Source organism: Phyllobates terribilis, unplaced genomic scaffold (assembly GCF_046119375.1).
Source record: "Phyllobates terribilis strain yellow unplaced genomic scaffold, ASM4611937v1 Scaffold_280__1_contigs__length_2496652, whole genome shotgun sequence".
In the NCBI taxonomy this organism is placed as follows: Eukaryota; Metazoa; Chordata; class Amphibia; order Anura; family Dendrobatidae; genus Phyllobates; species Phyllobates terribilis.
The window spans coordinates 1342339-1369524 of record NW_027363040.1 but is presented as its reverse complement, the minus strand read 5'-3'; the positions used below and the strand labels follow the sequence as shown (position 1 = coordinate 1369524).

The 27186-nt window shown below is 43.5% G+C and overlaps 1 pseudogene; it reads right to left on the bottom strand.

Moving 5' to 3' along the window:
• Positions 1-246: 246 nt before the first annotated feature.
• On the bottom strand, positions 247-25921 carry LOC141220318 (uncharacterized; annotated as a pseudogene).
• Between the last annotated feature and the right edge of the window lie 1265 nt (positions 25922-27186).

The following is a 27186-nucleotide window of genomic DNA, read 5'->3' as shown; positions in this document are numbered from 1 at the left end:
TTTGTGGTAACTAACGTTTTGGGAAACTCAAGGGCAGATACAGAAACTATGAAGAGTTGGTGTTATTTCTCCTCAAAACATATAAGGATCTTGGCTGTAACATGTCCTTAATGATTAATTTCTTACATTCTAGAATTTTCTTACACCAAACTGTGGAGTAGTGAGAGACGAGGGTGGTGAGAGATGTAACCAAGATATTGCAGCTATGGAGAAGAGATATCAAGGAAAAAGGAAATCCATCAATGCTTGCAGATTACATAATTTTAATAGATGATCCGATACAGGAGTACAAGAAACAAGCAAAAAACAGTTGTCACTGAATGAGGACTAATTTTGTAGTGCAATTTCTGTAACTGTTTAAAATTCGCAATAAGGTTTAGACAGGTTTTAGTTATTTGAATTTTTCTAAGTTTTCTCTAAATAAATATCAAAAAAGTGGCATAACAAAATATTCTGCATCTGTATATTTACAAGAATAATAATGTTTCAAAGTACTGAAACTTTTATCATTAATTATATGTAGCAGTAAAAGGAAAACTCAATTGTCCAATTTGAATTCAGGAGGTCAAACTCATTAAGAAATGGCTCAGTTCATAGCGGAACCTGACAACTTTTAAAAATATGTAAAACAGTGTTACATAATCTGAAAGGTCATTGAGCTAGGTTCTTCAGCTGCTCAGTCAGGATGTGCAGCCTCTGTACAGGTCCTGGTACCTTCATCTCCTCTGCACCAATCAGATAAGTGTGGGGCTGGAGGAGAGAGCAGTTCTCTCACTGATCAGGAAGGACACTGTCTCTCATTGTTCTCGGTCACAGGAAGCTACCTCCAGTCTATAGGACGCACTCATTTATTAGCAAGATTTTTTCTTGCTAAAAGTGTGTCTTTTCAAGTAAAACATTTTCTACATTAAGGATATAAAAAAGGCTTCTCCCCTCTGTGACTTCTCTGATGTCTAACAAGATGCGCTTTCCGGTTAAAACATTTCCCACATTCTGAACAGGAAAAAGGCTTTTCCCCTGTGTGAGTTCTCTGGTGACTAAGAAGATTTGATTTCTGGCTAAAACATTTCCCACATTCTGTACATGAAAAAGGCTTCTCCCCTGTGTGAGTTCTCTGATGTGTAACAAGATCTGATTTCTCGGCAAAACATTTCCCACATTCTGAACATGAAAAAGGCATCTTTCCTGTGTGAGTTATCTGGTGTCTATCAAGATGCGTTTTCCGGTTAAAACATTTCCCACATTCTGAACATGAAAAAGGCTTCTCCCCTGTGTGAATTCTCTGATGATTGATAAGACTTGATTTCTCTGTAAAATATTTCCCACATTCTGAACATGAAAAAGGGTTCTCTCCTGTGTGAGTTCTCGAGTGCTTAACAAGATTTGATTTCCCTGTAAAACATTTCCCACATTCTGAACAGGAAAAAGGCTTTTCCCCTGTGTGAGTTCTCTGATGTCTAACAAGAGCTGATTTGTTGTTAAAACATTTTCCACATTCTGAACATAAAAAAGGCTTCTCCCCTGTGTGAGTTCTCTGATGTGTAACAAGATCTGATTTCTGGTTAAAACATTTTCCACATTCTGAACATGAAAAAGGCATCTTTCCTGTGTGAGTTCTCTGATGTCTATCAAGATGCGCTTTACGGTTAAAACATTTTCCACATTCTGAACATGAAAAAGGCTTCTTCCCTGTGTGAATTATCTGATGTTTGGCAAGACTTGATTTCTCTGTAAAATATTTCCCACATTCTAAACATGAAAAAGGCTTCTCTCCTGTGTGAGTTCTCTGATGTGTAACAAGATCTGATTTCTCTGTAAAATTTTTCCCACATTCTGAACATGAAAAAGGCATCTTTCCTGTGTGAGTTCTCTGATGTATATCAAGATGTGCTTTCCGGAAAAAACATTTCCCACACTCTGAACAGGAAAAAGGCTTTTCCCCTGTGTGAGTTCTCTGATGTCTATCAAGATGCGCTTTCCGGTTAAAACATTTCCCACATTCTGAACATGAAAAAGGCCTCTCCCCTGTGTGAATTATCTGATGTTTGATAAGACTTGATTTCCCTGTAAAACATTTCTCACATTCTGAACATGAAAAAGGCTTCTCCCCTGTGTGAGTTCTTTGGTGACTAAGAAGACTTGCTTTCTTATTAAAACATTTCATACACTTGAAACAAGGAAATCTATTCTTTGCTGCGTGAATTTTTTGAAGTTTAAGAAAAAAATTTTTGAGAGGAAAACTATTTCCATAAACTGACCGTGAAAATGGCTTCTTAGCTTTAGGAGCAGTTAGTTTTTTAATGCTTATTGTGTGACTTTGATTTTCCTTAGTAGTCGGTAATGAATCAGAAGATAGGACCTGTTTGAAAGGATAAGATGACACATCTTTGCTGTGAAGGGATGATGGTAAATTTGGAGTAACAGCATTCACTTCAATTGTATCCTGTGAGATCTCCAGCTCATCTGATTTGAAAATTGAAGATGTCAGCTGTTCCTCTGATCTCCTGGTACAGTCATCTGCTAAGTAAAAAAAAAGTATTATATTTGAATAAAATATTCTTGAACTTTATATGTTTGAACATTTCTACTTAAACTGTTGGTACAAATGGCAAGTTATGTAAAAATATTGAATTATTCACCAAGACAACTCACAGTCTAATAGAAAACCTCATAGCATGAACCAGTAGAGCTTGGTGTTCAACTGTTTGTCCATTCTGCCTCCCATATATGAAATATGCGAAAATAATACCAATAATAGGACCACTGTACATTCCAGATTTGTCCACTGCACAATGTGCATAGGGTTTGTAAAAATTAGCCCTATGGGCTGCGTCATGGTTGATGCAGGAAGCCACCATGCCAAAGGCCTCCAATCACAAATAGTAGTTAGGCTGGAGTAGGAATACTGTCCTGGTTTGTCCACTGCACAATGTGCATAGTTTGTAAAAATTAGCCCTACTCATCTCACAAAAAACAAGCCTCCACTCAGGTCCATCATCTGTCAATGGAAAAACAGAGGTTTCCACATCATTAGCGACTCAAAAACTCTTGAAAAGAAACATGGCTTCCATAAACCAATACAGCAAAATCCGCTCTTCCAAAGTCAAATATGATCCCTACTTAACTCAAATGGAAAGCACCACACCCTACTAAAGCTCATGCATAATGCCGGAAGTTGCCCGATACAGCCTTGTTCTCCGCTGGTTAAGTCCTCTGTGTTCAGCTCCCGTGTTGTGTATTTTCTTCTTAGTTTCTTCTTGTGATCCCGGCCCGTTTACTGACTACTATTATGTCTTCTGATTTTGTATTTTCTCTGCCCTCCTGGTTCTGACCCGGCTACCTGACTATTCTTCTTGTCATCTCACACCACAGAACAGCAGGCAACACTAAATCCAATCCTAGGGGTCTTTGTGTAAGTACAGATCAATGTAGAGGGGTTAAAGGGTGATGGGCAAAACTTTGACTATAGACAATAACACATCTAATGAAAAGATCAAAAAAAAAAGAGTAACTAGTGGTGAAACCTCTCTGGGGTAATTCGAGTATGCATCTTGGTAACTCCTGGCAATTTAAACTATAGTAAGGGCCAATATTTTCTGTCAGATGAGTATCAAGAAGAAATATACATTTAATGCGAACTTTTTACAATACTGCAGAGCTGAGGTGTCTTAAATGTAGAACTCGGGCATTTGGAAGAGACAATGGAGATCTATTTTGAAAGACTACCAGGGAATTACAGAGTTAAGTGAGACAGGCCGATCCCACCACAATCACACTATCATACAGAATGGAGCTGTATAAAAAAAAGAAGACAGAATAAAAAAACACGTTACATCCCCAACAAGAATGTATGTTTGGGAGGGGGGGGGGGGGACAATTCCAACACTAAATCAGAGTTGCACTTATTTATGGTGGACCATTGGAGCTACTATGAGTCCTGACCAGAAGAGTAGAGAAAGTATTACTGCTCCCCATTTCAGGATAAATTGTATCTAAATTCTTTAGGATCGATAATATAATTTATGACGTGGAGTGAATCCATAAAACCAGGGATCAAGTCATGCCAACATATCTCCTGCAGACATGAATACATTTTTTACAGCCATCAGCCACTCACAGCTTAGAGATATATCATAGCACAGGTGTAATGTTTTTTGTATACTTTACCTATTTGAAGTTATTTGGTTTAAAAAGAAATTAAAAAGCCAGGGTAAAGGGAAACTCTGTTATTATACAGAAATTCACACTTGGCCCTCACTGCACGTTTAATGTTGCCTATCATAAAAGCGAGGTTTGGTCATAAAGACTGGATCTGGTCTTTTAGGGACCATATGAGCACATTCAGCAGCACAGAAGGGAGAGAAGGTAGATTCATCCAATAAGATATCAGCACTTCCTACATATGCTGTCCTTTGGATTGGTAGTTTACAGATCTGGGCAGGTAACAGTCAGGATCTTCTAATTTCAGTTGGTAGGTGGATCTTCCAGGTTGTAAGTTCTACAGAAAAGGGATTTCAATGCCCAAAGTCATTTGAACTGTTTTTGGTGGAGGACAATGTTTTGGTCTAGAGGCAAAATGGTGATCACACGATTGTGATACGGCCGGACTACACCACCGATAAAGCAGCCACAGCCGGTGACTGAGAAGAATCTGTGACTTCTCTGCATTTAGTGGTTACTACTCACCTGGGTGGTCATATGTAGGAATCTCCTCTTTACACCACTCATCACCCCTCACATATGTCTCTGTAGTATTAATAAGGGTCAGATCTTCACCCTGAAACAAATATTGTACAAGTCACAGACAGATGGAGAAGTCACATATATGATCAGTAGTGATGAGCGAGTACCGTAATATTCGTAATCGCTATACTCGTAACGAGTACTTTGTAATAATCGCGTATTCATTCCAAATAGCGAGTACAATGCAACTCAATGGGAAATGCGAGCAGTTTTCTGCTTGACCCTACAAAGGGGCCTGGGGCCCTTAGGAAAAGGCTGAAATGGATGGGAAAGTGATGAAACAGAATGGAAAGAGCCTGGAGAATGAGCCTGCATGCATTTCTGACTCACATATGGTTTCTGGGAATAAGTTTGTCGCAGTATTACGCCACTTTACAGACACATAAGAACAACTACCAAACCTAACCTAAATTGCATTTAACAGGCCAAAAAGATTAAGAAACAGTTTTTCCTGCACAATCACTTGTATACAAGGCTAAATAAACTAGAGAAAGCTAAAAAATATCCTTTTAGCCTTTGTTCACACATAATGTTGTGGCTTTTTTTCACCTTTTACAATTGGGAGGGCCCTGACTTATTCATTTTGTAGGTCCCTCTGTCATAAATCATTTTCAGTTTGCTATTCCCCAGCACTTTACAAGCTCAGCTAGAACGTACTTGTATGTATGTAGATCTTTTACCTGAGAGGCCTCAGGTGGCTCTGTAACATGCGACTTGGAGGGACAGCTGTGGACATTTGGGCGGTCCCTCCATCAACTTCCAATGACAAATATTAGTTTGGTAGGACTACTGTACATTCCAGATTTGTCCACTGCACAATGTGCATAGGGTTTGTAAAAATTAGCCCTATGGGCTGCGTCATGGTTGATGCAGGAAGCCACTATGCCAAAGGCCTCCAATCACAAATAGTAGTTAGGCTGGAGTAGGAATACTGTCCTGGTTTGTCCACTGCACAATGTGCATAGTTTGTAAAAATTAGCCCTATGGGCTGAGTCACGGTTGACAAAGGAAGGAATCTGGTTTTTATGAGAAGGGGGCGAGGTTAACAGCAGTAGCATGAATCTGCATTTTTGGTGAATTTAGGTTGGCTTGCTGTCATATGGAAGGATTACAAACTGTGGAGATATCCAGTCCTTGTTGAATTTAATCAAAGTCTGTCTGCATTTTCCGTGGAGAGGCGTGTGCGCCTATCAGTGATGATTGCCCCAGTGGAACTGAAAACATGCTGAGACACCACACTAGCAGCCGGGCAGGCCAGCACCTCCAAGGCATATAAAGAGAGGTCGGGCCAAGTGTTCAGCTTAGACACTCAATAATTAAAGGGAACTGAAGCGTCAGAAAGGACACACGTATGGTCACTTAAAGTAACCCTTGACCATGTTCTGCAACTTATTCCTCCTTGGAATTTTTATAGGCACAGATAGCCCTTGCTGTTTTGCTGGTTTATTGAAAATTGGCCAATTTGGGCACATTTTCCCCTCACCTCCGTTGGAGCTGGGGTTCGTGTATCTCCCCATTATCCCTTGGTGTTGAAAAGAGCTGGTACCTCTGCCACCAGCATTATCTGAGGGTGATGTTTTCAATAACTGATCTACAAAGGCCCTCTTAAACGATTCCATTGTACAACGCCTGGCAAAAATTATGGAATCACTGTGCTCGGAGGATGCTCATTCAGTTGCTTAATGTTGAAAAAAAAGCAGATCATAGACATGGCACAAAACTAAATTCATTTCAAATGGCAACTTTAGGTCTTTAAGAAACACTAAAAGAAATCAAGATTAAAAATGTGATACTCAGTAAGGGTAATATTTTTCAGACCAAGCAGAGGGAAAAAATTATGTTATGGAATCACTGAATCCTGAGGAAAAAATTATGGAATCACCCTGTAAATTTTCATTTCCAAAACTAACACCTGCATCAAATTAGATCAGCTCGTTAGTCTGTATCTAAAAAGAAGTGATCACACCTTGGAGAGCTGTTGCACCAAGTGAACTGACATGAATCATAGCTCCAACACGAGAAATGTCAATTGAAACAAATGGGTGGATTGGACAACCTTTCAGGGTAGGATCTGGTGTCCGTCAGTGCTGTCCTCTTAGCCATTTGCTTCACACCTTTGCAATTGATCCCTTTTTCAGAAGGATCGATTGTGGATCGTTGGCAGGGGTGTGGATGGGCAGGGCAGCACGGGAGGCTATCTTGAGGGAAGTGGCCTATGCGGACGATGTCACCCTCTGTTTCTTCACAAGAGGAGGCAATTGTGGTGATGTCAGAAGTGGAGCGCTACTCTGAGGCATCCGGGTCCAAGGTCAACCAGGATAAGTGTGAAAGTCTCTGGCTGGGAGGCGGAGATCCCGGGTTTGATCTTCCGGACACCCTCCCCGAACCCCAAGAACACGCCAAAGTCCTGGGCACTGAATTCAGCCAGGGTTCTTACCCCATGAAAAACTGGGAAGGCAGAATCAAAGATGTCGCCCAAAGAGTGGACCAATGGAAGGGTTGGTCTTTGAGAATGAGGGAAAGGGTTGGCCTGTGCAAAGCTTTCCTGCTCCCCTTGCTAATCCTACCTGGGCAGCGTCTGTGTCTTGCAAAAGCCTCTCTGGACACGGGTCTACAGTCTGTTCTTCCAGATGTTATGAGGGAATAGACTGAACCTAGTCAAGCGGGAGGTCACTTACCGCACGAGGAGACTAGGGTGCTTGTATATGGTGAACCCCGTGGTGTTCCTAGTGAACACCTTCTTGAAAGTTAACGTGGCAAACCTCTGGAAGTAGAGGGCTCCTTCATGGGTATTATCCTGCAAGGGATGGTTTCAGCCATCAATCTTCAGGGGGAAGATTGAAAGATCCTCGCACACTGCATGGGCATCTCCCGGCTTATGTTATCCCGGTTCTGAAAATGATCCATCGGTGGGGTCTGGGAATATGGGGAGTGAGGTCCCTCCTGAGGAAACTCCTTGATAGGAGGGTCTGGCTTTCTCATTTTCAGAGTCCATTGGTCCTCAAGAACTGCCCAAGTCGGGATCTGGAGGTTGGGTTGAGTTTGTTAAATTCTAGCAGGATCCCCAAGAAGTACTGCGACTTGACTTGGCGCTGCTTCCAAGGTAAGCTGTGTGTAAGGGGCAATTTGAAGTAAAGGAGCTCCGAGGACAGGAATTGCCCCCCCATGAGGCTTGTGCTAACATGCTGGAAAGCATGGAGCACTTCCTGCTTCATTGTCCCTTTAATACAGAGGTGTACAACAGGGTGGGAGCTTCTATTGGTGGGCCACGGCTGGCTACTCTGTCCTATGCCGGGTGGGCCTATGGATCGTTCGGAGACCATGGGAGAAGGGACCAAACAACTTTATTCATAATAAGTGTGGTCAGGTATTTCACGTGGAATGCACGAGTTTTAGTTTCGACGCAGAGTAAAATCCTAAGTGCAGATGAAGTTTGTAGGAACATCCTAGGTGACCTGGTGATGGTACGGTCTCTGGAGTATGAAAGACTGGCTTCCCGGAGGGCGGCCCGTCTCTGGAGGAGCTTTTCCTTCAGGGTGCCTTAGTCCGGTAGTACTCCTATATCCAGGTGGTAGGCTGATGTCTTTTGTTTTGTATTTATGTCTCCTGAATAGATTTGCAAGCATCGAACTTGAGCCTTGGATGGTGAGCATGTAGGTTGCCTTTGTCCTGGCCTCTGCTCAACTTGGTATGGCAGATGCTACAGCCTACAATGTTTTTCTCTGAAGGACTTTCAGAAAAAAAATTCCACACAGCAGATGAACGCCCCCTTGCCCTGACTTGGCAGACAGCGGGGGTGCTCTTGGGAACAGTTGACCCAGTTCTCACTCTGGGAAAACCATGACCCCTTGGTGCCTGTGTTGGTGCTACATATCCATCTTCCTCTGTGTTGCTGTCATGGCTATGCATGCCAATGGTCCAGGTCGGATCAGTGGACTCATCATAGACTACCTCATCTTCCATCTCATCCTCCTTCCCAGTTGACATTGTAGGCTGACCTGATAGCAACTATGTCTCATCATCATCAGCCTCCACCTCTGGAGACAAAAAATAATGTTCCGCCAAGTGTCTTTCTTCTGGCCATAGGTCCTCAAATACATAAGCATCAATGCACGCCACCTCCTCTTGTCCCTCTTCAATGCTGCACAGTGATAGACCAGAGCCAACCAAAGGATACGTACCAAACAGACCCTCGGAGTGGCCAAGCTTGGGGTCATATGTCTCCTGTGACTGATAATGGTTGGAGGAAGGAGAACCAGCTTCAGGATTGGATGGGCCAGCCTTCTGTGTATCCACAGTAGACTGCGTGGTCGTGGAAGATTTGTTGTTGCTTGACAAATGCGTAGAGGCCTTGTCTGCTATCCAAGACAGAATCTGTTCTCGCTCTTGTGGCTTCCACACACGTTTACGTTCCAGACCGGGAAATTTTTCCATGAACATAGTGGATGCATCAAGCTGCTTCGGACCTGACACAGACTGAGTGCCTTCTCGCGCACCACTGACACATCCCTTAACAACAGTCTTTTGGCATTTTAGGTTTTGTTGACAGATTTTCAGATGTTGATGGCACAAGGCAAGCTAGCAGTCACAGCCAAAATAGTGGTTAAAATGGCCTGGTGTGTGCTTTGTTGCAGGCAGTAGGAAATGTTTGGACTACTGCTTTGTGTAGGGCACAAAACACTAGTTTAAGTGGACTAATATGGACAGAAGGTAGGCTCTGACCCCTAAAACAGCAGGGAAAATAGACCGGTGCTATTCTTTTATGGTATTATGGAGCTAGTGAGCGGCTCCTTTAAACACAGAACTTGTATACATTGCAGGTAGCCCTTAAAAGGGCTTTTGTTTTATCAATAGGCCTAAACACTCTACCTAGCAGCTCAGCAATCTGTCCCTATGCTTATAGAATGCAGGCTCCAGATGCAATGTGCACAAAATGACGACAGGGCTTAAATAGACCCTATGAAGCTGGGTGGTCAGCCAATCACAGTAATGCCACAACCAAGATGTCTGAAGCATTACTGTGATTGGTTATGAAGCCCAGAATGTTTAGTGGCGGCAAAGGAGGCCCCAAAACTGCAGGGCGGGACATTCGAATATAGCGAGGCGAGTACACAAATACTCGCAATATAACTAGTAACCCGAATACCGTACTATCCGTGCGAATAGTAACGAATACACTGACTCATCACTAATGATCAGCTCTAATCCAGCCATCTCCACCATTCTCATTATACAAGTATAAACCATATAATTCTGGTGGATAAAACAAGACCGAACACAAGACCTTCACAGCCGTATACACATCACAGGAGAGATCTCATGACACCTTCTCTCCATCTACCTGATGATCCTGAGGAATATTGGGATCTTCTTGTTTACAGTCCTGTGGAAGAAGAGGATGTGGACATCTCTCTGGTGTTGTCCTCTTACTGGATAGATCTAGAGGAAGCACATATAGGGACTGAATTCATTCTTTACATATAGACAATTAAAGGCTGTGTGTATTCAGTCCTGTCTATTACCTGGTGATGTGAGGGGCTGGGGAACCTCCATCATGACGTCCTTGTACACATCTTTTTGTCCTAAACACTCCCACTCCTCCATGGAGAAATAGACAGCGACATCCTGACATCTTATAGGAACCTGACACATACATTGATAGAGTTATCCCTCCAATCCCTTCATAGCTTTACTATAAAATGTCCCAGCACCTCATTCCTAGCAGTGTCACCTCTCCAGTCAGCAGCTCAATTATCTTGTAGGTGAGATCTAGGATCTTCTGGTCATTGATGTCCTCATGTATCAGGTGGTGAGGTGGAAGCTCCGTGATTGGGCTCAGGGTTCTTTCCCATCCCTCAAACAAAGGGTCCTGACAGCGCTCACTAGAGGTCTTCTTCACTACTGTGTAATCCTGATTATGGAGAGACACATTCATAAATCTCACTACGGATATTTCCAGAGTCCTCACCTCTCCAGTTCTGTCCATCTGTTATTTCCATACATAAGAATGATGTAATGTGACGTCATCAGAATCTCTCACCTCTCCAGTAACCCGGAAGAGGATCTCTAGGGTGAGGTGTAATATTTTCTCAGCCATCTTGTCTGTGTCCATATTCATCTTTGATGCGTAGTTCAGGAAAATTCTCTTATATAGAAGATATTCACTGAGAGGATCCGATATTGTAGAGACCTGAATGAGAAGTTGAGCAGATGTAACGTCATAAAAACCCTGTGTAATAATACAATTACTGGAGAAAATAAGGGAAACATTTGAGGAGATTTAGGTTTTACAGTATCTAGTTTTCTTCTTTACATCTACTAATAAAGCCTATATATTTTAGGCCACAGACAACAAGCAGTTTCTTCCTCACAATCTGTAAGTGAATACCTTTCTCATAGACTCATCTTCCTTATTGCTAATTCTCATCTCATTTACCAACACTGGAATCGGCATTAGCAATACTGCAGGAGATACTGATTACACGTGACACGAGAAATAACTACTTTATGATGAAGACGAAATCTTCATCTTCTACTATGGCTCTATAAACGTATTTGGCCAGAGTCCGTCACCGACTTCATCACCACCGGCCGTCTATATGTTTCCCGTCTTCACCGGACTGTCCTCTTCTATCACGTTAGATCTCAGGTCTGATTCATACTTAGAAGTTTGAGGCATTTATAAAAGCTTGTTTGTAAGACCACAAAGACAGGAGTTATTTGATACCAAAATTTCCATGTACAGTGTTTTATGGGGTTTCAAAACAAAGTGTGAATCTCAAATTGAAGTCATTGTTGTTGAGATTTTGTGCAAATTTCAATGCCTCCTCCTGTGTGCCTCCCCACATCAGGAGGAGGTCGTCGATAAATCGACCGTACCAGATGATTTTTTGGGCTAGAAATATTGCTCTCATGGTAAATGTGTTGCTCCTCCCATTGGACGTGAAAATTTGCTGCCCATACTTACTTCCCTCCTTTGTAAAAAAAAAAAAAAAATTGATTGTCAAAGCAGAAATAATTATGATCCAGAAGAAATTTAACTGACATGATAATGAAATCTTTTATTTCTCCTGTATACGTGCTATAGGTATCCAAGTGATAGCTCAGGCTAGTTAATGCTACACTGTGTGGTATGGATGAATATAGAGCTACACGTGGTCAAAATTGTTAATACCCCTCGTTTAACCCCTTACTGGCCTGGGGCATATTAGCACGCCCCAGGCCATCACCCCCGGTTCAGCACAGGCTTCGGCGCTGAGCTCGCACTGAACCGGGCACATGTCAGCTGATTCTTACAGCTGACATGTGCCTGCAACAGCTTCGGGTGGAATCGCAATCCACCCGCGGCTGTTAACCAGTTAAATGCCTCTGTCAATCTCTGACAGCGGCATTTAACAGGGCCGCACCAGAAGTGTGTCACTTACCCCGCCCATCAGTGACCCCGTCATGTGATCGCGGGTCACTGATGGGTGGGCATGGCAACCCGGGGTCTGCAACAGACCCCAGTGGTTGTCATGAAAAGATTGCTATGAGCGCCACCTAGTGGTCGGCGCTAATAGCACAGGAGCATTTCTGCTACACAGAGGTGATCTGCTCATCGCCTCTATGTAGCAGAGGCAATCAGACAGTTGATGCTTCTAGTCTCCTATGGAGACTATAGAAGCAAGCAAAAAGTGTAAAAAAATGTTTTTAAAAATATTACATTTTTTTAAAAATATAAAAGTTTAAATCACCCCCCTTTTCACCTCATTCAAAATAAAATAATAAAAAATAAACCCCCCACACACATATTTGGTATCGCCCGTTCAGAATTTACCGAAAAAATAATTAATCCGATCGGTAAATGGCGTAACAAGAAAAAAATTCCAAACGCCAGAATTACGTTTTTTTGGTCGCCGCAACATTGCAATAAAATGCAATAACGGGTGATCAAAACATCGGTTCTACCCCAAAATGGTATCAATAAAAACGTCAGGCAAAAAATGAGCCCTCGCCCGGCCCCAGATCCCAAAAAAATGGAGACGCTGAGGGTCTAGGAAAATTGTGCCATTTTTTTCTGGAATTTTTTTTCACCACTTAAATAAAAAAGAACCTGTACATATTTGGTGTCTAAGAACACATAATGACCTGGGGAATAATAATGGCAGGTCAGTTTTAGCACTCAATGAACGTGGAAAGAAAAAAAAAAAAAACAACAAAAAAAAAAAAAACAGTGGAATTGCATTTTTTTGCAATTTCACCGCACTTGGAATTTTTTTCCCCGTTTTCCAGTACACGATAGGGTCAAACTAGTAATGACGTTTAAAAGTACAACTCGTCCCCCAAAAAATAAGCACTCACATGACCATATTGACTGGTCATGAAGGGGTTAATGAAAGAAAAACCCACAATGGTCACAGAAATACCTTGAATCTGACAAAAGTAATAAATTAAAACTCTCTGAAAATGAACAAATTAAAGTCAGGATTTTCTTTTCAACCCTGTTTCCACAGAATTAAAAAAAAAATTAAACTCATGAAATAGGCCTTGACAGAAATGATGGTTCTTCTTAACTTAATATTTTGTTGAACAACCTTTTGAGGCAATCACTGCAATCAAATGATTCCTGTACCTGTCATTGAGACTCCTGCACCTCTCGACAGGTATTTTGGCCACTCCTCATGTGCAAACTGCTCCAGTTGTCTCGTGTGTGAAGGTTGCCTTTTGCAGACGGCATGTTTCAGCTCTTTCCAAAGATGCTCAATAGGATTTAGGTCAGGGCTCATAGAAGGCCACTTCAGAATAGTCCAATGTTTTCTTCTTAGCCATTCTTGGGTGTTGTTAGCTGTGTGTTTTGGGTCATTATCCTGTTGCAAGATCCATGACCTGCGACTGAGAACAAGCTTTCTGACACTGGGCAGCACATTTCTCTCTAGAATCCCTTCATAGTCTTGATATAGGGAAAATATATATTCTTGTACCATGTTAGCCAGTAGATAGCAAAATATTTCGATTTGAGAGTCCTCAATGGTTGATACCTTTTAATGGCTAACTGAAAAGATGGTAACAAATTGCAAGCTTTTGAGACTACTCCGGTCTCTTCATCAGGCACAGTATACCACAAAATCTGAAAAGTCACATATTTATACACAATAAGACATACAAAAAATGCAATAGGTAAGGCAGGTGATGAAAAGCAGAGTTATTATGGAAGAGATAAACAGTTCAGGCTATAAATATTTTAGCAGTTAATAGATAAGGAGTGTGAAGGTTTTATTGTCCTGTGACTAGGTCCAGTGTAGTGATGACCTCACAAGTCTGAGGAGCAAATTCCTTAGTTGATGTAGAATGACATAAATCCATGCGACACATTCATTGCTGATCTGAAAGTGAGGCCATCACAACACTGGACCTAGTCACAGGACAATAAAACCTTCACACTCTTTATCTATTAACTGCTAAAATATTTATAGCCAGAACTGTTTATCTCTTCCATAATAACTCTGCTTTTCATCACCTGTCTTACCTATTGCATTTTTTGTATGTCTTATTGTGCATAAATATGTGACTTTTCAGATTTTGTGGTATACTATGCCTGATGAAGAGACCTGAGTAGTCTCGAAAGCTTGCAATTTGTTACCTTTTAATGGCTAACTGAAAAGATGGTATCAACCACTGAGGACTCTCAAATCTAAATATTTTTCATAGTCTTGAGATTTCATTGTACCCTGCACAGATTCAAGACACCCTGTGCCAGATGCAGCAAAGCAGCCCCAGAACATAACAGAGCCTCCTCCATGTTTCACAGTAGGGACAGTGTTCTTTTCTTGATATGCTTCATTTTTCCATCTGTGAACATAGAGCTGATGTGCCTTGCCAAAAACTTCCATTTTTGTCTCATCTGTCCATAGGACATTCTCCCAGAAGCTTAGTGACTTGTCAACATGTAGTTTGGCAAATTCCAGTCTGGCTTTTTTATGATTTTTTTTCAACAATGGTGTTCTCCTTGGTCGTCTCCCATGAAGTCCACTTTAGATAAAACAACGACGGATGGTCCGATCTGACACTGATGTTCTTTGAGCTTGAAGTTCACCTTTAATCTCTTTTTAAAAGTTATCCTGGGCTCTTTTGTTACCATTTGTATAATCCGTCTCTTTGATTTGTCATCAATTTTCCTTTGCTTGTCAACTCTTTCCTTTGCTTCCTCTAGTCCATGTTGAGTGTGGTGCACACCATGTCACCAAACAGCACAGTGAGTATCTGTAACCCTATATACAGGCACACTGACTAATTACAAGATTGTAGACACCAGTGATGCTAATTAGTGGACACAACTTAATTTAACATGTCTCTTTTGTCACATTATTTTCAGGGGTACCATCATTTCTGTCCAGGCATCCAGGCTTCATTTTCATAGATTTTCAATTTATTATTACTTTTGTCAAATTCAAGTTGTTTCTGTGGCCATTGTGGGTTTTTCTTTCATTAAAAGAGGGGTAGCAACAATTTTGACCACGTGTGTATAACAACATCGAATGAAAGCCAATTTTCTTGCTATAAAAAAAATTTCAAATACAGTAACCACAAATTTAGAGTCCCTAATGTAGCTGGGAATTTCTTGCACTACAGTCATGGCCAAAAGTATTGAGAATGAGACAAATAGTAATTTTTCCAAAGTTTACTGCTTCATTTTTTGTAATGGCAATTTGCATATACTCCTGAATGTCAAAGAGTGATCAGCTTAACAGCAATTACTGTACTTGCAAAGTCAATATTTGCCCAGAAAATGAACTTTAACCCCCAAAACACATTTCAACATCATTGCAGTCCTGCCTTAAAAGGAGCAGCTAACATCGTTTTAGTGATTGATCAATTAACACAGGTGTGGGTGTTGATGAGGACAGGGCTGTCGATCAATCAGTCATGATTAAGTAAGAATGACATCACTGGACACTTTAAAAGGAGGCTGGTTCTTGGTATCATTGTTTCTCTTCAGTTAACCATGGTTATCTCTAAAGAAACACGTGCAGCCATCATTGCACTGCACAAAAATGGCCTAACAGGGAAGAGTATCACAGCTACAAAGATTGCACCTCAGTCAACAATCTATCGCATCATCAAGAACTTCAAGGAGAGAGCTTCCATTGTTGTCAAAAAGGCTCCAGGGTGCCCAAGAAAGACCAGCAAGCGCCAGGACCGTATCTTAATACTGTTTCAGCTGCGGGATCGGACTACCAGCATTGCCAAGCTTGCTCAGGAATGGCAGCAGGCTGGTGTGAGTGCTTCTGCACTCACTGTGAGGCGGAGACTCTTTGAGCAAGGGCTGGTTTCAAGGAGGGCAGCAAAGAAGCCACTTCTCTCCAGAAAAAACATCAGGGACCGACTGATATTCTGCAAAAGGTACAGGGAGTGGACTGCTGAGGACTGGGGCAAAGTCATTTTCTCTGATGAATCCCCTTTTCGATTGTTTGGGACATCTGGAAAACAGCTTATTCGGAGAAGAAGAGGTGAGCGCTACCACCAGTCTTGTCTCATGCCAACTGTAAAGCATCCTGAAACCATTCATGTGTGGGGTTGCTTCTCAGCCAAGGGAATCGGCTCACTCACAGTCTTGCCTAAAAACACAGCCATGAATAAAGAATGGTACCAGAATGTCCTCCAAGAGCAACTTCTCCCAACCGTCCAAGAGCAGTTTGGCGCCCAATAATGCCTTTTCCAGCATGATGGAGCACCTTGCCATAAAGCAAAGGTGATAACTAAATGGCTCATGGAACAAACCATAGAGATTTTGGGTCCATGGCCTGGAAACTCCCCAGATCTTAATCCCATTGAGAACTTGTGGTCAATCATCAAGAGACGGGTGGACAAACAAAAACCAACAAATTCTGGCAAAATGCAAGCATTGATTATCCAAGAATGGACTGCTATCAGTCAGGATTTGGTCCAAAAGTCGATTGAGAGCATGCCAGGGAGAATTACAGAGGTCTTGAAGAAGAAGGGGCAACACTGCAAATATTGACTTGCTGCATTAACTCATTCTAACTGTCAATATAACCTATTGGTACTCATAATATGATTGCAATTATATTTCTGTATGTGATATAAACATCAGACAAACACTAATAAAAACCAGAGGCCAGCAGATCATGTGAAAATATAATTTTGGTGTCATTCTCAATACTTTTGGCCATGACTGTATGTGGTCAAATATAAGCACATTAGACTGAGGTTGAATGAAAGCACTGATTTCGGAGGTTTGGTTGACTATATAATGTATTTGGGGGCTTCCCGAGAGATAATGTCAGGGCAGAGTAGGATCTGGCATTTTAAATTTCAGAGGCTAATCTGTTTGTTCTTCCTGTAGATAATCCTCTGCTAGAGGAGTCTGGAGGCGACTCTCATACAGACCACAGGAAAGCTGGAATATTTGTGTGTATGGGGGAGTCTGGAGAGATAGCCGTCTGCCAAATGACCGTTCAGCCAACACTTATCTCATGTGTACGGGCCGTTAGTATTACATGACAAGCAGTGATAGTACACAGCACTACAGTAGTACAGTGCATCATCTGAGCAAGCAGAGGCTTGTATGTTGTATGATCGCACTAAAGAGAGTTGTTTAACCCCTTAGAGCCAATTTTGACAATAATAACCAAGCCAAATTTTACAATTCTGACCAGTGTCACTTTATGAGGCAATATCTTTGGAACGCTTCAACGGATCTTACTAATTCAAAGATTGTTTTTAGTGACATATTGTACTTCACGAGAGTGGCAAAATTTATTCGATATGACTTACATTTATTTGTAAAAAAAATTGAAATTTGGTGAAAATTTTGCTATTTTCAAACTTTGAATTCTTATGCCCTTAAATCAGAGTTATGTCACATGCTTCACAGGAACTGAAGCAACGTGGAAGGAAAAAAGAAACATTTAACTTTTTTCACATAAAAAAAAATTGGGTCTGAAGTAAAATTTATTTTCACAAAAGTAATAATAGAAAATGGACCACAAAATGTGTTGTGCAATTTCTGCTGAGCATGCCGATATCCCATATGTGGGGGAAAACCACTGTTTAGGCGCATGGCAGGGTTCGGAAGGGAAGGAGGTCCTGTGTGCCACGTGTATTGCGATATATCTCACAAAATATATCCCAAACACGTGGCACACAGGACCGAGCCAACTGCAGCATGGCACCAGACCATATTTTTCTGTCCGCCACTTATAATTTCCCAGCAGATGTGGCCCTTGTCTCCAGGACACCATGAATCCAGCACTTTTCTAACTGACGGGCATACTTCATCCTTGTCTATACCCAGACACCTCCTACCGGATTGGTAAGCCCCCATCCCCCATGTTTTGCCATCCACCATCAACATGTCAATGATAACCCATTCATATTTTATAGGTTTCCTTATCTAAGAATTGCCCCTCACTTCTTCTTGACTGGTAATTCTTCTCCTTTTTTACCCGGATGTATCTATCCACTTGGTAAGTCGCACTTTTTCTTCTAAAAAAATTCTTACTCTTGACCCTGATCATTGTCATGTGGTTATTATGACCTGCTCTCAAAATGCAGCATGTATGTTGATATACCATCTTTTTCCACCACAAGCGATTTATTATGGTTGAACTTTGTCTGTACCCTGTGAACAGCATTATAACACGGACATGTTTTCATTCATTGTTTTGTACATATGTAGGTATATATGTTGTTTCCTATTTGTTGTACTTATTGTATATTTTTGTACATATTTTCTTACAGCGACATTGTGATCAAGGCCACAGTGTGGGCCGAAACGTCCACTAGTCGCCTCAAGCATCACCCTTTAAATAAAGTTTCACCTAAAGCATACCATACCTCTCTACGTGTGCAGTGATTTTTATCGCTTACCTGGAAGCACCTGCCTGTTACCTGCCATGCCTGCCAGCCCGCTTACCTGGAAGAACCTGCCTGTTACCTGCCGTGCCTGCCAGCCTGCTTACCTGGAAGCACCTGCATGTTACCTGCCGTGCCTGCCTGCCCGCTTACCTGGAAGCACCAGCCAGCTACCTGTTGTGCCGCCATCTTGCCTACCCGGAACACTCTCCTGACTATCTGCCTAATCAGCCTGCTTGTCTACCCGGACCACCTGTCAGCATGCCAGCCGAAGCTCATCCGCTGTACTGGTCAGTTCCTGCCTTCTGACCCGTGGGAGTCACCTGCTCTCATACAAGGTCGGTCCCAGAGTGGCACCTGGTCCCTCTGCTCACTTCCTTCCTGGTTCACGGAGTCGACTGAGCCGCCGTGCGACCTTGGTCGGACCGAGTTGATACTTAGTCATGCCCCTCCTTGCACAGCAGCACAGATGTTTCATCACCCGGATCTGTAACAGTTTGCACGGGCCATGGAACCCGGTGGCCCCCAGGCTCCTTCGCTTGCTGACCTGTACCAGGAGGTTTCTTGTCAGAGATCCCAACAGGAAACCATCCTGACCTACCTGCGGTCTGTCAACTCCCGCCTGGAGATGCTGTCCGTCCCACCTGCATCCGCCTCAAGCCGAGCGGCACCCGCTCTGGCGGCGCCTCAGCCTACTGTTGCCATGGCATCCAGCTCTGGACCCCGGCTCTCTGCACCTCCTCGTTATGGGGGTGACCCCGTCTTATGTCGGGGTTTTCTGAACCAGTGCACGCTGCACTTTGAACTCCTGGCACATCAGTTTCCCTCCGACCGGGCCAAGATGGCGTTCATCATATCTCACCTCACCGGGGAAGCATTGGCATGGCTAAACCCTTTATGGGAGAGAGGGGATCCCCTGGTGTCCGATCTTCCGGCTTTCCTCACTGCCTTCCGGAAGGTCTTCGATGAGCCTGGACGAAGGACTTATACTGCCTCCTCATTGCTCCGTCTCCGCCAAGGGAGTCTCACCGTGGGCCAGTATGCCATACAGTTCCGTACTCTCGCATCTGAGCTTGCCTGGATCAACAAGGCCCTGGTGTCCACCTTTTGGGAGGGTCTTTCCGGACGGAGCAAGGACGAGCTAGCCGGCCGGGACATTTCTACCACCCTGGATGACCTGGTGTCACAAGCTACCCGGATTGACATCAGTTTCCTGGAACGAGCTAAGTAGACTACCCGGGAGAGAAGATTTCCTCGTCTCACTCCTGTTTTCCAGAAACCTGCCTCCCAACCACCAACTCCCTGGGCACGCTCGCCCGAACCCATGCAGATCGATCAGACCAAGATGGTCAAGTCTCGCCAAGAAACACGCCGAGCCGAGGGGAGCTGCTTTTACTGTGGTAGCAAGGAGGATCTGATCTGTTCCTGTCCGGTGAAGCCGGGAAACTTCAGTGTCTAGGACCGCTCGGAGAGGTCGTCCTAGGCAAAAGTAAATCCACTCTGCATTTTCCATGGAGAGGAGTATGCGCCTATCAGTGATGATTGCCCCAGCGGAACTGAAAACACGCTCAGACACCACACTAGGAGCCAGGCAGGCCAGCAGCTCCAAGGCATATAAGGAGAGGTCGGGCCAAGTGTTCAGTTTAGACACCCAATAATTAAAGGGAACTGAAGTGTCAGAAACGACGCACGTATGGTCACTTAAGTAACCCTTGACCATCTTCAGCAATTTATCCCTCCTTGGCATTGTTACAGGCACAGATAGACCTTGCTGTTGTGCTGGTTTACTGAAAATAGCCCAATTTGTGCACATTTTGATCCACCTCCATTGGAGCTGATGTTCATGTCTCTCCCCATTATCCCTTGGTGTAGAAAAGAGCTGGTACCTCTGCCACCAGCATTGTGTGAGGGTGACATTTTCAGCAACTGATCTACAACGGCCCTCTTGAACGATTCCATTGTAAAACTCTTTGGTGACTCCAAAAGGAGAGAAGGAAATTTCTCCTTGCACCGTGGATTGAGAAAGGTGGCCAAGCAGTATAGGTTGTTGGATAAAATGTGTATCACGCGAGGGTCTTGCCACAGACACTTACACATGAACTGTGCCATGTGGGTCAAGCTGCAAAAAGGCAAATGTTCTGTGTCCCCAAAAGTACCCATCCTCTCCTCACGCTGACTCGTCTCCTCCTCCACCTCCTCGTTCTCTCCAGCCCATCCAGCCTGGACAGATACGAAGCTTGGGTTGGGTGTCCCCTCTGTAGCATTACAAGTCCCCTCGGTAGCACAGAAAAACAAGTCTTCTCCCTCCTCATCTTCCCCCTCATCACCCATTGTTGCCTCAGAATATTGAATTGGTTGGGTAGTAACACCCAATGGGAAATCTGGCTCCATACCAACATGCTGGGCACTCAAAGCTTCCTCTTTGAGATTAAGCAGCGATTGTTTCAAGAGACACAGCTGCGGGATGGTTATGCTGATAATAGCCTGCTCACTGCTCACGAGGTGTGTGCAGTACTCAAAATTGAAGAGGAAGCAAGACTGGCGATCGATGGGCTTAGACCCAAAAAGTCACCAGGTCTGGATGGCTTAACATCCGAATTCTTTAGGACCTTTAGGGACTAATTAGTCCCTCTCTTGACTCCGGTGTTTAATGAGTGTCTCTCTTCGGGCACTCTGCCGAGATCATTAAGGAGGTCAGCTTTGATCATTTTGTCGAAGGCTAAGGATCCGTCATGCATTGATAATTGGCGTCCCATAGCACTTCTCAATGTGAACAGGAAGATTTTGGCTAAGATACTTTTCAACAGGCTGGTGAAGTTTGCACCCCGGCTCCTTACGAAGGCTCAGCACTGTTGCGTTCCTGGCCGTAGCACTTTTACTGCTGTTCTTGTTGTCCAAGAGGCCATGGAGCAAAGCAGGTCAGGCCTTTGGAAGGAGTTTTTGCTGACCCTGGATCAGGCAAAAGCCTTTGATAGGGTTAACCATGAGTACCTCTGGTCCACTCTTGAGGTATGGTCTGCCTGGAGGGTTTGTGGACTGGCTTAAGATCTTGTATGCAGGGGCTGAGACTTTCCCTCTGGTAAATGGGTGGACTGGACAACCTTAAAGGGTAGGATCTGGTGTCCGTCAGGGCTGTCCTCTTAGCCCTTTGCTTTACGCCTTCGCAGTTGATCCCTTTCTCAGAAGGTTCAATTGTGGATCATTGGCAGGGGTGTGGATGGGCAGGGCGGCACCGGAGGCTATGCTGAGGGCAGTGGCCTACGCGGACGATGTCACCGTCATTGTTTCTTCACAAGAGGAGGCAATAGTGGTGAAGTCAGAAGTGGAGCACTACTCGGAGGCATCCGGGTCCAAGGTCAACCAGGATAAGTGTGAAAGTCTCTGGCTGGGAGGCGAAGATCCGGAGTTTGATCTTCCGGACACCCTCCCCGAACAACAAGGACACGCCAAAGTTCTGGGCACCGAATTCGGTCAGGGTGATTACCCCATGAAAAACTGGGAAGGCAGAATCAAAAGGTGTCGCCCAAAGAGTGGACCAATGGAAGGGTTGGTCTTTGAGCCTGAGGGAAAGGGTTGGCCTGTGCAAAGCTTTCCTGCTCCCCTTGCTAATCTACCTGGGCAGCATCTGTGTCTTGCCAGAGCCTCTTTGGACACGGGTCTACAGTCTGTTCTTCCAGATGTTATGGGGGAATAGACTGAACCTAGTCAAGCGGGAGGTCACTTAACGCACAAGGAGACTAAGGTGGTTGGATATGGTGAGCTCTGTGGTGTTCCTAGTGAACACCTTCTTGAAAGTTAACGTGGCAAACCTCTGGAAGGAGAGGGCTCTTCCGCGGGTATTATCCTGCAAGGGATGGTTTCAGTCTTTCTTCCAGGAATGGGAGACAGGGGGAAGATTGATGGATCTTAGCACACCGCATGGGCATCTCCCTGCTTAGGTTACCATTGTTCTGAAAATGATCCACCAGTGGAGTCTGGGAATGTAGGTGAGGTCCCTCCCAAGGAAACTCCTCGATAGGAGGGTCTTGCTTTCTCATTTTCAGAGTCCATTGGTCCTCAAGGACTGCCCAAGTCGGGATCTGGAGGTTGGGGTGAGTTTGTTAAATTCTAGCAGGATCCTCAAGAAGTACTGGGACTTGACTTGGCGCTGCCCCCGTGAGGCTTGTGCTAACATGCTGGAAAGCATGAAGCACTTCATACTTCATTGTCCCTTTAATACAGAGAGGTGCACAACAGGGTGGGAGTTTCCATTGGTTGGCTGGCTACTCTGTCCTATGCCGCAAGGGCCTATGGAGCGTTCGGAGACCTTGGGAGAAGAGACCGAACCATTTCATTCATAGTAAGTGTAGTGGTCAGGTATTTCACGTGGATCGCACAAGTTTTAGTTTTGATGCAGAGTAAAATCCTCAGTGTAGATGAAGTTTGGAAGAACATCCTAGGTGACCTGGTGAAGGTACGTTTTCTGAAGTATGAAAGACTGGGTGCCTGGAGGGCGGCCCATCCCTGGAGGAACTTTTCCTTCAGGGTGCCTTAGTCCGGTAGTACTGCTATATCCTGGTGGTGGGCTGATGTCTTCTCACCCTAGATTTTTGTTTTGTATTTATGTCTCCTGAATAGGTGGTTTTCAAGCATCGAACTTGAGCCTTGGATGGTGAGTATGTAGGTTGCCTTTGCCCTGGCCTCTGCTCAACTTGGTATGGCAGATGCTACAGACTGCAATGTTTTTCTCTGAAGGACTTTCAGAAAAAATAATTCCACACAGCAGCTGAATGCCCCCTTGCCATGACTTGGCGCACAGCAAGGGTGCTCTTGGGAACAGTTGACCCAGTTCTCACTCTGGGCAAATCACGACCCCTTGGTGACTGTGTTGGTGCTACATATGCATCTTCCTCTGTGTTGCTGTCACGGCTATGCATGCCAACGGTCCAGGTCGGATCAGTGGACTCATCATTGACTACCTCGTCTTCCATCTAATCCTCCTTCCCAGTTGACATTGTAGGCTGACTTGATAGCAACTGTGTCTCATCATTAGCCTCCACCTCTGGAGACAAAAAATGTGGCTTTCTTCTGGCCGTAGGTCCCCAAATATTGAGCATCAACGCACGCCACCTTCTCTTGTCCCTCTTCAATGCTGCACGGTGATAGTCCAGAGCCAACTAAAGGATACATACCAAATAGATCCTCGGAGTGGCCAAGCTTGGGGTCATATGTCTCCTGTGACTGATAATGGCTGGAGGAAGGAGAACCAGCTTCAGGATTGGTTGGGCCAGTCTTCTGTGTATCTACAGAAGACTATGTGGTCGTGGAAGATTTGTTGCTGCTTGACAAATGCGTAGAGGCCTTGTCTGCTATCCACGACAGAATCTGCTCTCGCTCTTCTGGCTTCCACACACGTTTACGTTCCAGACTGGGAAATTTTTCCATGAACATAGTGGATGCATCAAGCTTCTTCTAACCTGACACAGACAGAGTGCCTTCTCGCGCAGAACTGAAAACACCACGTCCACGTCCCATAACAGGCTTTTTTGGCATTTTGGGTTTAGTTGACAGATTTTCAGATGATGATGGCACAAGCCAAGCTAGCTGCCACAGCCAAAATAGTGGTTAAAATGGCCTGGTGCGTGCTTTGTAGCAGGCAGTAGGAAATGTTTGGACTACTGCTTTGTCTAGGGCACAAAACACTAGTTTAAGTGGACTAATATGGACAGAAGGTAGGCTCTGACCCCTAAAACAGCAGGGAAAATAGACCGGTGCTAAAAAAAAAAAAAAGGCAGCACAAAATGCTACTTCTGTGTGTGCTGGCAAAATATTGCTGTGCCTCTGACAAGAGCTGTTTTAATATGGACACTGGAAGAACACTACCTAATACACTCCCTACCTAATACACAATCTCTCCCTCCTTGTACTCTGACTTTGTTATGTGTCTTCAGGTCTGAAAAGAGCTATTTTTTGATGGTATTATGGAGCTAGTGAGCGGCTCCTTTAAACACAGAACTAGTATACATTGCAGGTAGCCCTTAAAAGGGCTTTTGTTTTGTCAAGAGGCCTAGACACTCTACCTAGCAGCTCAGCAATCTCTCCCTATGCTTTTAGAAGGCTCCAGATGCAATGTGCACAAAATGGCAGCAGCAGGGCTTAAATAGATCCTATGACTCTGGGCGCCCAGCCAATCACAGTAATGCCACAACCAAGATGTCTGCGGCATTACGATTAGTTATGAAGCCCAGCATGTTTAGTGGCTGCAAAGGAGGCGCCAAAACTGCAGGGTGGGACATCCGAATATAGAGAAGAGAGTACACAAATACTCGCAATATGACTAGCAACCCGAATACCGTACTATCTATGCGTATAGCGAATAGTAACGAATACACTCGCTCATCACCAACGATCAGCTCTAATCCAGCCATCTTCACCATTCTCGTTATACAAGTATAAACCATATAATTCTGGTTGATAAAACAAGACTGTACACAAGACCTTCACAGCCGTCTACACATCATAGGGGAGATCTCATGACACCTTCTCTCCATCTACCTGATGATCCTGAGGAATATTGGGATCTTCTTGTTTACAGTCCTGTGGAAGAAGAGGACGGGGACATCTCTCTGGTGTTGTCCTCTTACTGGATAGATCTGGAGGAAACGCATACAGGGACTGAATTTATTCTTTACATATAGATAATTATAGGCGGTGTGTATTTAGTCCAGTCTATTACCTGGAGATGTGAGCGGCTGGGGAACCTCCATCATGACGTCCTTGTACAAATCTTTGTGTCCTTCTAAATACTCCCACTCCTCCATGGAGAAATAGACAGCGACATCCTGACACCTTATAGGAACCTGACACATACAATGATACAGTCATCCCCCTGATCCCTTCATAGCGTTACTGTATAATGTCCCAGCATTCCCAGCAGTGTCACCTCTCCAGTCAGCAGCTCAATCATCTTGTAGGTGAGATCTAGGATCTTCTGGTCATTGATGTCCTCATATATCAGGGGGTGAGGTGGAGGTCCTGTGATTGGACTCAGGGGTCTTCCCCATCCCTCAGACACAGGGTCCTGACAGCGCTCACTAGAGGTCTTCTTCACTACTGTGTAATCCTGGTTATGGAGAGACACATTAATAAATCTCACTACAGACATTTCCAGAGTCCTCAGCTCTCCAGTTCTGTCCATCTGTTATTCCCATAGATAAGAATGATGTAATGTGACGTTATCAGAATCTCTCACCTCTCCAGTAAGCCGGAAGAGGATCTCTAGGGTGAGGTGTAATATTTTCTCAGCCATCTTGTCTCTGTCCATATTCATCTTTCATGGGTAAATCAGGAAAATTCTCTTATATAGAAGATATTCTCTGAGAGGATCCGATATTGTAGAGATCTGAATGAGAAGATGATGAGCAGATGTAACATCATAAAAACCCTGTGTAATAATACAATTACTGGAGATAATAAGGGAAACATATGAAGAGATTTATTATTTTACAGTATCTAGTTTTCTTCTTTACATCTACTAATAAAACCTAGATATTTTAGGCCACACACAACAAGCAGTTTCTTCCTCACAATCTGTAAGTGAATACCTTTCTCATAGACTCATCTTCCTTATTGCTAATTCTCATCTCATTTACCAACACTGGAATCGGCATTAGCAATACTGCAGGAGATATTGATTACATGTGACATGAGAAATAACTACTTCATGATGAAGACGAAATCTTCATCTTCTACTACGGCTCTAGAAACGTATTTGGCCAGAGTCCGTCACTGACTACATCACCACCGGCCGTCTATATGTTTTCCGTCTTCACCGGACTGTCCTCTTCTATCATGTTAGATCTCAGGTCTGATTCACACCCAGAAGTTTGAGGCATTAATAAAAGCTTGTTTGTAAGAACACAAAGACAGGAGTTATTTGATAGCAAAGTTTCCATGTACAGTGTTTTATAGGGTTTATTTCTGGCCTTAGGTTTTCCTATAATACAAGAAAAACTCCATAAAAAAAGCAGATATTAAAATCAGAAAAAAGGAGGAATGACCCAGTGTATCAGGATATAAACTTGAATAAAACAAAGCTTTTATCGAGCCATTAAAAAATGCTGCTACCACCATAATAAGTCTTAGTGCACACAAGGATCACAGCTGTCTCGACCTATGCGTTTTGACGCGCAGTCTTAATCATGGTCTGTCTGAACTGTGGACTAGTGAGCATATAAAGGTAGGTTGTAATTAAAGATAATAGTTATCATGTGCTCACTAGTCTCTGAGGTCAGTATGATTAGCATAGACAAAAGTGAAATAAAAACGTTAGTGACATATATTATTATCCTCTAAAATTAATATCATTGACAAGTAGAAAAAATAAAAATATTTGTGATTCAAATATAGAATAAATATAAAAACTAGCGATATACCATGTCCAAGGTGTAAACAAAACTGTCATTAATATTGTAGCATTAGATCCTGCCTGAGATTTAATCCAAAGGGTACTCGGGTTTCTAACATAAAAATCCAATATGGTTCCCTATTTAGCAGTTTGCGTCTATGGTCTCCCCCCCCGGATAGGTCTATACACTCTTTCTATGCCTT